Raw genomic sequence first — 14,625 nt, 5'->3', positions numbered from 1 at the left:
TTGAACAGGCCCAGCCGAGACACTGGAGAGAAATACAGTTGATTCTGGTTATTTCAGTAGTTAATGTCATCAAGACCCCGTGCATGCTGGATCAGTGATACCAAATCGTTGCTCAAAGGGGAGAAGAGAGGCCCCCAAAAGCCTTCAGCAGCCCTGTCATTCGCCATGGAGACAGGTCCGCATCCTGTGCCGTCGTGGTTAACAACACCTGACTTGATGTCACTTGTCCACTTACTGAGGTTGAACCCACAGGTGAGAGCTCTTTAGCTCATGCCTGCATGGCGCTAATCCCACATGTGAGGTCTTCATAAGGCACACCTCAGCCCTCTTGCACTCAGGAACAAAGGACCATGTGTCACCACTATGCTTGGGGACAGTAAATAGCAGAACAACCAACAGAGGCACAGAGAAGGCAAAACTCAGCACAGAACAGACCCCCAAGGACGTTGGCTGGCACCAGGAGTGAGAACCAGGTGAAGGTGGTGAGCATGGCCTTATTCACTGAGCTGGGGATGGGCTCCCGGGGCGCCAGGATTTCCTCCTGCCGGCTTGTCTGCAGTGACCTGGAAGCACAGGGTTAATGAACCTTTCCCAGTCGACGTGTTAGCCAATATGAAGTCCTGGTCAGATGAGGAGGGATGGTCTGTAGGAGAGCAGAACCCATGCTGCTTGCTCGGCACCCTCTCCAGAGACACGGGAAGCTGCACACGGGGGCAGGGTGTGGCTCCTTCTTTGTGAAGAAAGAACATTCTAGAATCTAATCTCAGGACTGCACACAGGACTCACCTGTCACTTATGGATGCTCTTTTGAAAGGGTTGAAAAATGACAAACCAACCAACGAAAACCCTGAGTCGGAGAAAGGAAGTCTCTGCTTCCTCTGCCTTCCCTGGGGAGGGACTTCTGGAGTCCCCCACCATAGTCCCCAGTAAGCTCCCTGGGGCAGAGGATGGAGAGAGCCATCCAGCTGGGAGGCTGCAGACTCCATACCAGGACAGCCACAAAGAGCAGCTTTGAGGGAGGCCACATCTGCCGGCTTGAAACAGCGCCAGAGGCCGACAGCAACTTCAGCGCTCAAAGGGAAGCACTTCTCCAGGCCTCCCCGGCTTTCTGTCGGCATGAGAAGTGGAGGAGGGTCCGGCGGCCTCTTGAGAGGAAGGGGCTTTGCTGTTGAGAGGAGGGCACTCCGGGGTAACATCTCTGACCCCCTCGTCTTTGTCCTGGTGTAGACCCTGCTCAGCACCCCTCCCCCAGCGCCAGTTTGTTTTCCTTCCTCACTTTTGAGTGTTTTCAGGCACACAAATAACACATTAAGACCGGCTTGCTAACGCGTACTCCCCGTTGCCTGGCAACGCACACCACTGGGCCAGGCTTTAGCCTCCCCCGCCCAGGGGAGCCAGGGCCCTGAGCTTGTCGCAACCCCAGGCCCTGATCACACCTTTTCCACACACAGGTACGTGCCTGGGGAAAGATGCAGGGTCTCTCAGCAGAGCGTGCAACGTGGGCGATGGCTCTCCCACACTGGCTACCTCCTACCACCCATGTGCCACCGCCACCCCCACCATCTGCACACTCAGGGCTTTGTCATCCTGCTCTGTGCTGCCCAGTACTGCCCAACGAGGGCTGACCAGAGAATTGCAGGGAGGACAGGGACGTCTGCAGAGCTCCTGAGCAGTGCCAGTGTGCACAGGGAGCGCAAGCTTTGGTTTGGGGTGATTTTAGTTCATTTCAATTTCAATCCTACTGGGACCTACGGCCATGGTCCCACACTGCGGCACGCATCTTATTCTTCTTTGTAAGTTAGCCTTTGATTACGGGAGTCTTCACACATCCACAGGGCAGCCCCATGTGTCCACCCTCCAGCACCACCACGATGGGCACCTCCGGCTCTTCGTGGACCTCCTCCTGAAGGGCCAGGGTGGCATCTGCGTAAACACTCAGGTGGCAGCCAGTCAGACACTTGGGTGTGGCTGATTTTCTGCTAAGACACATAAGAGTGAGCTTACAGTTGTGTTGCTGTCTATGTGTGTGTACATCTGCCTGTGCGTCTGCACAGGTACGTGTGTACCTGTGTGTTTGTGGGGGGGTCTGCGCTGTGTATGTGTGCCTTATGTGTACACATGCATGTGCACGTGTGTGCATGTGTGTGAACACGTGTGCGTGTGTGTGTGCATGTGTTCCTCTGAGGCAGAAACACATGAGAGAGCCAGGGGTCAGTTCTCCTCTGCTCCTCACAACACCACTGCCCTGGGGCCCCTCATTTCCTTCAGCATCAACCTGTCAATGAGACTCCAGCTAGACCTGAGGTGCTCCCGACAGTGCCCGGTCCACCCTCCTTGTCTTCGTCCTTGTCCTCAGGGATGCTCCAACTGCTTCCCATGATGCTCGGACTCTGGTATCTGACTGGGAACCCCTGGGAGCCCCTGCATTCAGGGCCGGATAAAGGCAGGTCAGGTTCCCACACAATGCTCCTGTTCTCATAGTCATCTCCTCGTTCCTGGGTTCCAGCAGGATTTCTCCCTCCAGCCTAGGGTTTCCGTTCCCTCCCAGCCCTGGCTGTGCGGGGCAGAGGCCCACTGGTGCTCCAGAGCAGGGTGGATGAGGATTTGCAGGCCAGTACTTTCCCATAGAGGCATGATTAATGCATCCCGGAGACAGAAGCCGCGGGACTGAGAAGGCTGAGCCATTTGGGTTTTTTTTACAGCTCAAGAATTTCTGCTTTGCTTTAAGGAATCCCGGTATTGTAAGCACCCTTTCCCTGAGAAATCTCTGGTATCGTAAGCACCCTTTTCACTGTGGATCCCTGGGTTGGGGACATTTGTGGTCTGCCTGGGGACTGTGCTGTCTACACTGCGGAGACAGCTGTACTGTGAGGCTGGCGAGCTCAGGCCCAGTCTCCAACAGACCTAAGCTGCTCAGTTTAAAACAACAAAACCCAGAAAACAAGAAACTAAAACAAACCAAATGAGGAAACCCTGCAGGACCAAAGGCTGCAGGAGGAAGAGCCGCCCAGATGCCGGCCTCCTCCTCCTGGAAGACAGAGGGGACCTGGGCTCTCGCCCAGGCCCCCGTTGCAGGGCGAGGGGCCGAGGCCAGGTCCTGGATGGGAGGAGAGCAGGCACCCACCCTCCTGGACCTCAGAGGGGCAGGAGCTGCCAGGAAGGGGACAGCAGGGCCACATCTCAGGAGCTGCGGCTCCCCACCTGGGTGATGGATAGAGGTCAGCAGGATCCTGGGTTTGATGTCCAGCAAATGCAGAGGGGTCAAGAGCTTTCAAGGACCCCACTCAGTCTGGGGGAGGTATCGTCATCTCTCCTGTCAAAGATCAGACGCAGAGGCCCCCACGATTCCAAGCAAGGGAACCCTGGGGACCACGGGTTTGATGGCCTTCCCGTTGCTTTCCATGAAGCCACTGTGCCAGGGCCCCAGTCCCGGTCCTCCTCTCAGGCATTCCTCTGTGGACGCCCTTCCTCTCACCAGCCTGCCCCGTTCAGATGCACTTGGAGGAACACTTGGCTTCACCCACTCAAGCCACTGTTCCCTACAGCCATCCCCAGTGGTGGCTTTCAAGCCTGGAACAGGGGACCTTGTCTCCTCCCACTCTAGGCAATGTCACCAAGCCCTGTCAGTGATACACAGCTGACACCAGTCAGCCTGTGCCGAATGCTGTGCATGCAGAGTCCCCAGAGAAGCCCTCACCAGGCCAGGGGTGGTCTCCAGGCTCCCCAAGCCTTCAGAGTCACCTGTGCGGCTCACACCCAGCCTCAAGACTTGGTGTCCCCTCGCAAGGGCACAGCTGGACCTCAGGACCCTGAGGTGGCAGAGGTGGGACTGGACCTGGTGAGCTGTCTTTGCACGCCCTCCCCGGGCGCCAGGACTCCCTGGCTCACGTGGGACTCCCTGATGGCTGCCCACCTCTGTCACCTGATTTTCTGCCCCTCTGCACAGCCACAGGTCACCTTGTATGTGTCTGTCCTTAGGCAGAGGTCACACTCAGGCTCATGTGTGTCGAAGGAGGAATGCGTGGGCCAGGTGTGGCTGGGAGGCTGAAGGGATGGCATCTGCCCTGTCCTCAGCCAAATCCCAGCCAGGGACCTGCAGGTCAGGGACGGTGCCTGCCCCTCTGGCCTGGATCACTGGCTCCCCTGCAGGTCTGGGGCTTCTGCCCTGGAAGTGTGACCCCTGGTGCAGCGGGGCCTGGGAGAGGCCACCTTGACCCGGCACTCGCACACCTGGCCTTGCCTGTTAGCACTTGGGGTTTCCTAGGTTTGGTGCATGTGTGAGCAGCTCTGAGGAGCAGGCACAGTGTCACGGTCACACAGGTAAATGAGGTCTGCGGTCCGTGGCGCAGTAGGGTGACTGCAGCTAATGATGTTGTAATGTCTATTTTTTAAAAAGCCAGAAAAGAAATACTTGAATCTTCTCACCACAAAGAAATGATGTCTGTTTCAGGTGGTGACATTTGGGGAAAAAAAAATCAGAAACAAATGTGGCTGAGGGGCAGCGTGCCCTGTGTGGGGAGGTGGGGGTTGGCCCTGCTGCTGGGCCCTGGCCTGCAGGGTGGCCTCACCCACACCCCTCCGTGCGCCCTCTGGTGGCTGAGCTGATCAGTGTCCCCAGGCCCCTTGGCCTGGAGGTCTCCCAGGTGTCCTGGTTAGTATGGCAGGAGAGCCCTGTTCCCTGCCCACTCGGGGCCCTTGAGCCTAGGCAAGGTGTGGAGTACAGGGTGATCTACTAGGAGAGCAGGACGGGATGCGCTGTCCTCCTCTGGGAGCCAAGACAAGATGGCTCTGCTATGGCTGGGACCGACCCAGGGTAGCAGGGGCCCGGCAGGCTGCAGGGCGAGTCCAGGGTGGGACTAGGGCAAAGCCAGAGACGAAACAGACAGCTCCTTTTGGTTTCTGCAGGCCACTGTGAGCCTGGCATTGCTCCAAACTCCAGTTTTTTTTAGAGAGTCTCAATTTTTCTTTGCTCTCTGGTTGATGACCTGGGCCCCCCCTCGTCCCCTCCACTCTCCTGCCCTGCATTGAACGGCTGCACAGCGTGACTGTCACATCCTGAGCAGGTTTGGCTGGTGTGTCCTCACTGTGCAGGGGCCTCCCCAGAGGATGTCTCCCTGAGGGGCCCAGTGCTGTGTGGTCACCCTGGCCCTGAGCAGGGGTCACCGCAGAGGGGCACAGCCACATCGGGCAGGGACCTGCTGTAAGACAGCCTCCCTCCTCTTCCTGCTCTTGGGACATGCTGCTGTTTCTGTCACCCTGGGTGTGACGCAGTGACTGGGGGTGTCCTGCTCCCACTTGGTAACAGTGTTGGCCTGAGGGACAGAGTGGTGCCCGCAGATTCCTACTCCCCAGAGGGCAGCGCCAGGAAGCCCTCTCAGGTGGCCAGTCCTCCAGGTGGCCAGCCCTGGGGCTCTCCACTTTCTGTCAGCCTTGCCACTCCCTTACAGGATATGGGGTCCTGGGAACAGGAGTCCAGAGGCCCTGGCAGGTGGTGGACATCAGTCAGGGACACCCAGGGAGAGGGCACCAAGGACCTCCTGGGTAGCATGTCCACCTGGCCTGTTGGACCACCTGTCCCTTCATGGTGTCCTGTGTGGGGGCATCAGGGATCCAGACGCTGACCTGTCACTGAGGAGGGAAGAGGTAAATTCTCTGTTTCATGGGCCTCCAGGGAGGGCAGAGGCCAGCTGACAAACAAAGACCATCTGGAGAGAGCGGGAGGAGCCACAGGAAGGGAGGCCAGAGCTGGGGGCTGTTTGGCGTGACGGGGAGGCGCCTGCTGTGACCTCAGTTTCTCCACACACTGGACAGCGCTGGACACTGTGCCGTCTCCCTGGCTGGATGGTGAGCACTGCAATGGCAGGAGCTCGGGTTTGCCCACAGTGGCGGCTCCCATGCCCCGACTGGTGCCAGCCCATGGCAGGTGCTCAGGGGGCTGTGCCAACCTGGGAGGGGCCTGGCCTCTTGGATGGAGCTGCCCTGCTGATTTGGTCCAAATGGCACCAAATCCACCCACAATAGGTGGGCAGGATGGGAGGCAGAGTGTTCCTCAGGGTACAGAAGATGGGCTGCTAAGTCTCAGTTCACAGTGTCAGCAACCTAGATGCCCTTCAGTCGATGAACCGACAAGGAAACTGTGGTACATAAACAACCGTGGAATAGCATGCAGCATTCAAAAAGAATACAGTCATGGCATCTGCAGGTCAATGTATGGAGCTGGAGAATGTCATGCCAAGTAAAGTCAGCCAATCCCCAAAAACCAAAGGCTGAATGTTCTCTCTGATAAGTGGATGCTGATCCATAATGGGGTGTGTGTGGGGGGAGAGAATGGAGGAACTGTGATTGGCAAAGGGAAGGAGGGGGCATGGGGTCAGGAAAGATGGTGGAACGAGACGGACATCATTCCCCTAGGTGCATGTACGACTGCACGTGTGGAGCCACGCTACACCATGTACAACCAGACAAATAGAGAGGTGTGCTCCATCTGTGTACAGTGACTCGAGATGCACTCTGCTGTCAGGGGTAACCAGTGAGAAAAAATTTAAAAAGACTAAAAAAAAAAGATCCTCTGCTAAGAAAGAAAGAAATGTGGGGTGAGGACTCTCCGGCAGATGCCTTCAATGTCCTGTGACCCCCCAAGGTCTCTCATGGGCTTCACATCGCAGTCTGGCAGGGCGAGCGAGCCTCCAACGGGAGTCCCGAGGGTCCTTAGGGAGCACAGAATGTGACAAAGAATAGTGAAGGAACAGGGGACATGGGGAGCTCTCTGCCCTGATTGTGCACCTGAGGAAGCCCCAGCATGGGCCAGTGAGCCTCGGCTGGGTCACAGACACACAGACCAGGCACAGCAGCCTGCGCCCAGGAGGAGCGCTTCCCAAGTCTCGGCCGCATTCACCTGAGAGCGCGGCCTCTTGTTCTGTAACAAGGCTAATTGCATGCGACCATTCCCAGGATCTTGTTGCCCTCTGCTCCTCTCGGGGAACCACTTTTGAGAGTGTGATATTCATGTTTAGATCTTTCCTGAACACGCGTCTCTGGGTGTTACAGTGTGTGGGATGGAACTCACGCATGCGGACATACAAACACACACACAGGTGCAAGCGGTATTGTTTTGAGTTCTTGTGACTTTAACTTAATTATTATGTTAGATGTATTGAGATCACACTGATGTAACCACTCTGCCGTAATTATTTTATTCTTTGTGTGATAATGGTGTGAGAGTGCTAATGGGCTACACAGTACCCACTCCCTCCTCCTCGCTTACCCAATACTGGATTTGTTGGAGGTGGCCATGTACCTGTCACCTTCCCAGGCTCCCTTACAGCTGTCTGGTTATGAGCCAGTGCTGGAAGTTATGAGCATGTATGCTGAGGTTCCACAGGACGGTTTTCTGGGATGGTGAAACAGCCAATGTTATATGATAAACTTACCTCGTTCAGGCATTCCACCTTTAAAGCTTCCTCTCTGGAATTCAGATGTGGTGGCTGGATGTGCAGCAGCTTTATTGAAGTCCTGAGCATGAGGCCATCATTAGAGGTGGTGGGGCAGGAAGATATACAGAGCCTGGTCCTGGATGGTGGCACAGAGCCTCTGAATGAGTGCTGGATCGTGCTCCTCTCAAGCTCTATGGGAAACATTCTGCAAGGAAACCTAATTCTAATAAATACCTGAGTTATCTCTTTGCTTTTACACAGTGACATTGTTCTGCACCTTAACTTTATCAGGCTAATGCAGGCCCGCTGCCTCGTGCTGGTTAAAATGAACAGACAAGGATTTGAGAGCCTACTGTGTGCTGGGCTCCACGCTGAGCACTCAGCCTCAGCAAGATGTCTAACCTTCCAGGAGGCTCTGTGGGGATGTGCTGTCACTAGCATTGCCAGCTAGGACTGGAACCTGGTGACGAGCCCAGAGCAGCCCCTACCCGGCTCTGTCAGCTGCCCTTGTGCCTCTTGTGGCTGGCCGCATTCAGACGCCCGTCCGCAAATCAGCACCAGCACCGTTTCCAGTTTGGGGCAAGTGCAGCCAGACAGTGGGCCACTTAGATGCCTCCTGTCCTGCCCATGAGCGAGAGTGACCTCAGGGCGGCAACTGGCCAGGGAGAGTCACAGGTCAGGGTCTGCATGCTGACGACATCAACAATCCCAACAAAATCTGCCCCTGCCCCAGGGTACTGCCACTGCTCCTGGGGCTTGCCCCAGGCCCTCTCCACCTTCAAGTTTGGTCCAGCGGGGAGGGGCTGGGCGGGCTTCACCCCCAGTCCCTAGTTTGTTCCAGCCTCACCCTGGGCTTGGGAGATTCCAAAGGAAGCCAACCAGAGAGGGGGACAGCACCAAAACCAGGAGGGGCAGCTGCTGGTGCCCACTGTGACCAGCAGTCTGAAGCAGGACTGCTGCCCTTGGGTGGGTGGCCCTACCTCCTTCCCCGGCAGAGCCCTCCCCCCAGCAGGAGTGCCCACTCGCCTGCCCCAGTCCCTGTGCGACCTGAGCCTGAGGCCTGGTCTCTCCCCCTCGGGGTCACGCACCCACGCTCCGTGTCTAAGCAACTGTTGGGGTGCAGACCTCAGCTCACCTATTAGGCTGTATGCACATGGGCGTTTCTTCCCATCTGAAGTCTTCCTGGGGGCTGGTCTCCTTTGCTCAGAATCCTCTGAGTCTCATAAACATTCTCTAATTATTTATGTGGCCCCTGCAGAAGCCGGGAAGCCTGGGCAGGAGAGCCCCTTGGTGAATGGATACTGAAGGGAGCCCATTCCTTATTCCATCCCCAGCCAATTTCCCCCCTGAGATTCACGTTCAGAGTGCAATTGATGCTTTGTCTCTGCATTATTAAATAATTACATTTGTAAGCTCAGGAGGCTCATTTATCAAAAATAGGATGTTGATTATCTGTTAGTTTAAAAAAGACAGGAAGGCATCTAAGACTAACTTAAGCCACGGAGGGAAACTGTCCACAGACCATGTGGCTTCAGGCATGGTTGGATCCAGGGGTCCCATTTCCTGCCCACCTGGCTGACAAGAGCATTAGGTGGTCCTGGTGTGTTCACTGTCATGCTCACCAAGCACCGACCTTCTGTCTCCATGGAAAACCACAGCCAGGAGTGAGCTGTGAACTTACAGCACAGCAGCACAGGAGTGGTGAATTTGAATCCCGATCCCAGCACCCCAGTATTCCAACTGGGTGACCTTGGGTGGGTAACTTTATTGCCCTGGGCCTCAGGCTCCTAGTGAGTTAAATGGAGATACTGAAGCTCCTCAAACCAGTTTTCTGTGCAAAGCACCTGGCTACTGTCTGCAGGGTCATGGCTCACCTACAACTTAAGGGACCTCTTGACTTTTCGGAACCCCTGTGGGTTCCCGTTGCCTCTTGGCCAGTTCTGTCCAACTTGCTTTCCCCAGTGAGAAGGTTAGGGTCTCGCGATGGAAGAGAAAGCCACCTCCCTCTCCAGCCATTCTGCTTGTGTAACCGACCATCAGGAAAGCATTTTCTGCCTTGTATTCGCAGACGTCTCATTATACCCTCGTCCCCAATACTGGTCCAACCCCATACCGCAGATGCCAAGAGCGGGCACCCGGGACTCAGGTGTGACTGGACAGGGTGTGGACTCCTTTTAATCATCTGTGATTACTGGGAAGGAAAATACGGGCACTGTGTTAAAAAGAAGCTCTGTGTGTTGAGGAAAAAGACGCTCATGCAAAACAGGAATGCTGTTCCTTTTCTCTGACATGAATGGAGATAATTCCGACTCACAATCCCTGTAAGGTTCCGTCGTAAATGACGCCACCATCTGCGGCACACACACCGTCTCTGAATAGACGCAGCTGGGCGCTCTCCAGCCCCCGTGCGGAGGCCATTGCTTCATTCTGTTATTGGGGCCTTAAAGGCCTGCCTTACGAGCCTCTGTCCCTCCTGACCTTTTTTTTTTTTTTTTTTTTTGCCTCCATTTCCAAGCGGGGGCCGAGGTCTAGTAATGGCATGTTGACAATCTGGCTCAACAAGTGAGCCCACGTATCCTTCAGACTGAACCCCACACCCAGGGAGCTCAGACAACCCCCGCCCCATCAGGGCTCAGATAACTGTGGTCCACTCCTGACCACCACCTACTTTTGTGTGGCCTGAAACTAAGAAGGCCACATAGGCTAAATTCAACAATTGGAGACATTTTTAATAGAATCGAGCTTATGATGTGAAGATCGCATGCCGTTCAAATGCCTTATTACAAGGAAAGTTTCACCCGAAGGCAGACACAAGCCTGCATTTCTGTCTGTCTCTGGGGACTTTGCTGATACCCCGGGACTGTTGAGGAGCCTAGATGGTCTCTAAGCTGGCCTTTACTATGGTCTGCTAACCCCTCCTCCCAGTCCCTGGGGAGCCGGTGACCTTGGTGTGGACACAGCCTTAGAAGTGCCTTAGAAGCTTTTGGCTGAATGTGAGAGAAAGCCTGGTCTGCTGGGCGTGTCCACTGGCTCACACAACTGGAGGCAGAGGCAAGGTGGGCACAGGGCACGCATCCTGTGATCCGTCATCAGGGGCAGGACCTGGAGCCAACTGCGCTACCATCAGATGGAGCGAGAAGCTCTGGTGGGCAGCTCAGCAGGTGACCATAGGTAGCCATAGTGACCCCGAGTTTCAGAAAGCTACAAGAAAGGATCTTGAAAAACTTCCACCATAAAGAGATGATCAATGTCTGAGGGAATAGAAATGGTTGACCTCATTCAAACATGGCACAAAGCATACATGTTTCGAAATGTCCCCCGGGTGCTCCCATCAATACGTACAATCTCATGTTTTGATGAACAGGTTAAGAGATCAATTTAATTTAAATTGGAAAAAAAAGACCCAGTGTATCATTTCCCCACCAAGTCCGCCCCAAGGCTGTCTGCAGGACTTCACCCGTGGTTGTGAGGTAGACGGCAGCAGCCCTGGGCAGCCTGGCCAGAAGAGATCTGCCCCACACCTCCTACTCCCCGGAGTGTGGATACTTCTCCTCAGCAAGCCCAGCAGACCCCTCCTCGTGGGCCCTTGACCCAGGTGGGTGACGAGGACTTCACAGGCTGCCTGGGTGTTGCAGATGTGATTTCCAAGAGGGCCAGCGACCTCCAGTGACCTTCATCAGAGCACAGCCCCCCCTCCCCCGCAGTCACAATACTGGAAAATGCAGAGTGTTAAACCAGTGCCCCTGCCCTGTGCGGAGGGGGCTCCACCTTTGTTTGCTTGTGGGTCAATTTTCTTGGATCATTAAAAATAGGTTTCTCACCCTGTGAGTGAGAATGGCGTCCCGCGGAATCCGAGTTACGCATTATTATGCAAGATACTCCCATACTCGCACAACCTTAGTGGGTCAGCCCTCTGGGTGCTGAGGTGGCCTTTGTGCTAGGGCTTGGGCCTTCAGTGCCCCCGAGGCCCTGGTGGGAGGGCTTGGTCACAGCTTTTGACCCCATGGGAGAAAGCGGAGGTTTTAAGGGATGCGACCTGGAAGGAAGAGGTCACCGAGGGCCCTTGCAGGGGATAAGGGGACCTTGGCCACTTTGTCCCTCTTTGCTTCCCAGCTGCTGGTAGGGGACAGCTGCTCCACCACATGCACCGTGTCCCTCTGTTCTGCCTGGCCCCACGCCCCAGAATGGTAGCCAGGTCACTGTGAACTTCACCCTCCAAGGCTGTGAGCCAAAAGGGGCCTTTCCTCCTTTAACTCAATCTGTCTCGGGTATCTGGTCACAGCAAGGGATGGTGAACACGGGTGACAACCAGACATGCCCCCTCCCAGTGACGTCTCTGTCCCAACCACCAGAGCCTACAGATGTGCATCCTGCTGTGGCTCGGGGCTTTGCAGGGGTACTCGGTTGAGGAGTCTGAGATGGGGCATCCCTGAGTCACCCAGCTGGGCCACTGTCACCAGGAGGCTCCTTGGAGAGGCAGAGAGGGGATCAGAGGGGAAGGAGCCGCCGATCCACTGGCTGTGATTAGTGAGAAGAGACCATAGACCAGTTGCCTGAGTATGGCTGGCTGGACAAAATTACCGGGGGGTGACGAACAACTTGTGTAGATTGATGCAGCAGGAGTGGAAGCCATTTATTGTAGGACAACAGAGGTATTTATACATTCCACACAGCTTATCTAATTAACATAAACTCGATACATCAGTCAACCAATAAGGAATCTCCACACTTAATGGCTCCCTGGTGTTACTTCACAAACCACTCCCTCTGGCAAAATGCCAGGCGCCATCCAGACTTGTTAACAGACTCTAACATTTGCCAGGCGCCATCCTGACTTGTTTACAAACTCTAACAACCAGTGAAGGTGTCGTCTGGAAAATGCAAAGGAGAAGGGCAGGTTCCGTGAGGCCCCCACAGGGAGCACAGCTCACTGGCCTCAACTCCAGACTTCCCGCCTCCAGTGGACGAGAAAATCTGTTGTTTCCTGCTATCCCAGGAGCAAGAGGGACAATGGGGCTCAGCAGGGCATCACTCAGCAGGCCTGTCCTAGGAGGATGCTGGCCTGAGCCAGCGGAGCCTGTGAGCCTGGGCATGAGGTCCCCAGGCCTCCAGAGGACCAAGCTGGACTCCGGAAGGCCTAGTGCCCGGCAGCGAACAGCTGTTCCAGGTTCCTACCCCTCCTGGTAAATGCCCCCCTGTGCCCGCCCAAGGCACCACTCGGTGCTGCCAAGTCTGAGGCTCTGGTGTTCCCCGGCCTCCCTCTTGGAGAGGTGAGGCTCCTGGCCCTGGATGGAGGTCTGACCATGGGGCTCCTGAGGGTCTCAGGGCTTCTCCTGGAGGGAGAGCATCCCCTTCCCAGGCTCAGCCCGGGGTCTAGGGTACAGGTTCTCTATAGGGGAGTTTTGCTCTTACAGAACTGCAAACAGTGTCAGCAAAGGACATTTGGGGTTGTTTCAGAGGAGGCGTCAAAGTCAAATAATCCACTTGTCAAGGTGCCTCTTGTTTCATATTTAGTAGAGAGAAGCCGGATCTGAGATCATTAATAAAACATGTGTGGGGGAGGGGAGAGGTTCAGGCCAGCTATGTTTCAAGGAAGCTTCTGCGAGTCGTGGAAGGTAATCCCAGCCTGGGTTCTGCATGTGGCACTTGGGGACAAGCAAGCTATGCTCTGCAGGTGACTGATATCACCTGTATGCATGGAGGGGTGTCTGCTGCAGAGCATGCAGGGACTTTGGGGGAATCTCCTCACCTCCCTTGAAGATTTCCATCCTCACGGGGGTGGGGGGCACCTCCCAACATTCTTACTCCCCAGATGGATGTCCCCCATATCGAGGCTGTGAGAGCCTTTTGCTATACTCATAAACATTATTGAAATGATGATGGTAACATCAGTAGGAAGGAACAAGTCTCGCCTCGCCAAGCTTGCTCAGAACTTTGTGGCTCTTACTGAGGAGCTTGTGTGATTCCCATTACAGACATGCAGATTCTGAGTCTCAGAAGTTTAAAGAATTTGCAAAACAAATGAAAAAAGTTCTCAGTTTGGGGACAGGACTTCATTAATTCCTGGGGACATGGTCTGACTTCAGGAATGGTTACTGCAATGCTTTCCTAGTTCCTGTGCTGGAGAAGATTTTGTCTAAAATCATGTTCCTTCCTAATTAAACCACTCTGACAAACCCCTTCCTTTCTGAGTAGGTCACTGGGGCAGATTCCTCCACCTGGGCCCCATGCACCCTTTGCCTGGGCAATTCTGTGTGGCGGGGCTGCTCTGTGTATTGGAGGCTCTCAGGGACATCAGGCCTCGGCCCCTCAACGCCAGCAGCACCTCCTCCCTTTTGCAGGGTGTCTCCAGACATTGCCGACTGTCGGCTGGAGGACCAGATCACCTTCCTCTTAGAGTCAGTGATGGGATGGCCTTTGGGGAAGCCCTCTGCTCTCCCGAAGGCAATTCTATGGTGCTGGGCTCCCACTCCAAGAGGTTTCCACCTTGTCTTGCTGCAGAAGAAGGGCCACCTGGTGGGCACCCTCGCCCAACGACATGGTATCTCCTGAGAATCTTGTGGTTAGCTGGCGCCATCCCTGTTGGAACGCCACGGAATGTGCTTACACGGGTTGTGGTGGCATGCGCCAGTCTCTGGGCATGGCCCTTGCTTCGGTCCAGTGACGTGGTAAATACCAGGTGCTCAGGGCTTCTGCCTGAATACCACTGCTACTGTTTTACAGTTAACTGTTTTAAAAGTCAAAGGAGGACACTCCTCCAATAAAAACACAGTGTCGTAGGCACACGGTCCAGGGTCACTGTCACCTGTTGTCATTATCAAGTATCGTGTGCTATGCACACTTGCTGTACCACCTGTTTATACACCTGGCTGTGCATTAGCTTGGCACCCAGCAGCCTCCCAACAGAAGTACAAGTCTTGCTTTTCACTGCAACATAATGACAGCCACAGTGTCACGAGGCAAGAGGAACTTTCCAGGTCTGTTCCAGTCTTGCAAGGATCGTCATCATACATGGGCCACCATTGACTTTTCAAAGCCATTACACCACTGTGACTATTCCCACAGGGCCGTGGGCAGCCCCTGCTCACACCGTCCAGAGCAAGGTCTGGTCCCACACTCCTGGCTGGCCGGACCTCCTGTCCACATACCAGATCCTCAGCATTCCCTCTGTGCTTCCTGCTCGCGCCGCTCT

This window comes from Marmota monax, unplaced genomic scaffold (genome assembly GCF_021218885.2).
Source record: "Marmota monax isolate L192 unplaced genomic scaffold, Marmota_monax_Labrador192_F-V1.1 WCK01_AAM20220418_F8-fsc00200, whole genome shotgun sequence".
Taxonomy (NCBI): Eukaryota; Metazoa; Chordata; class Mammalia; order Rodentia; family Sciuridae; genus Marmota; species Marmota monax.
Note: the sequence above shows the minus strand (reverse complement) of the source record.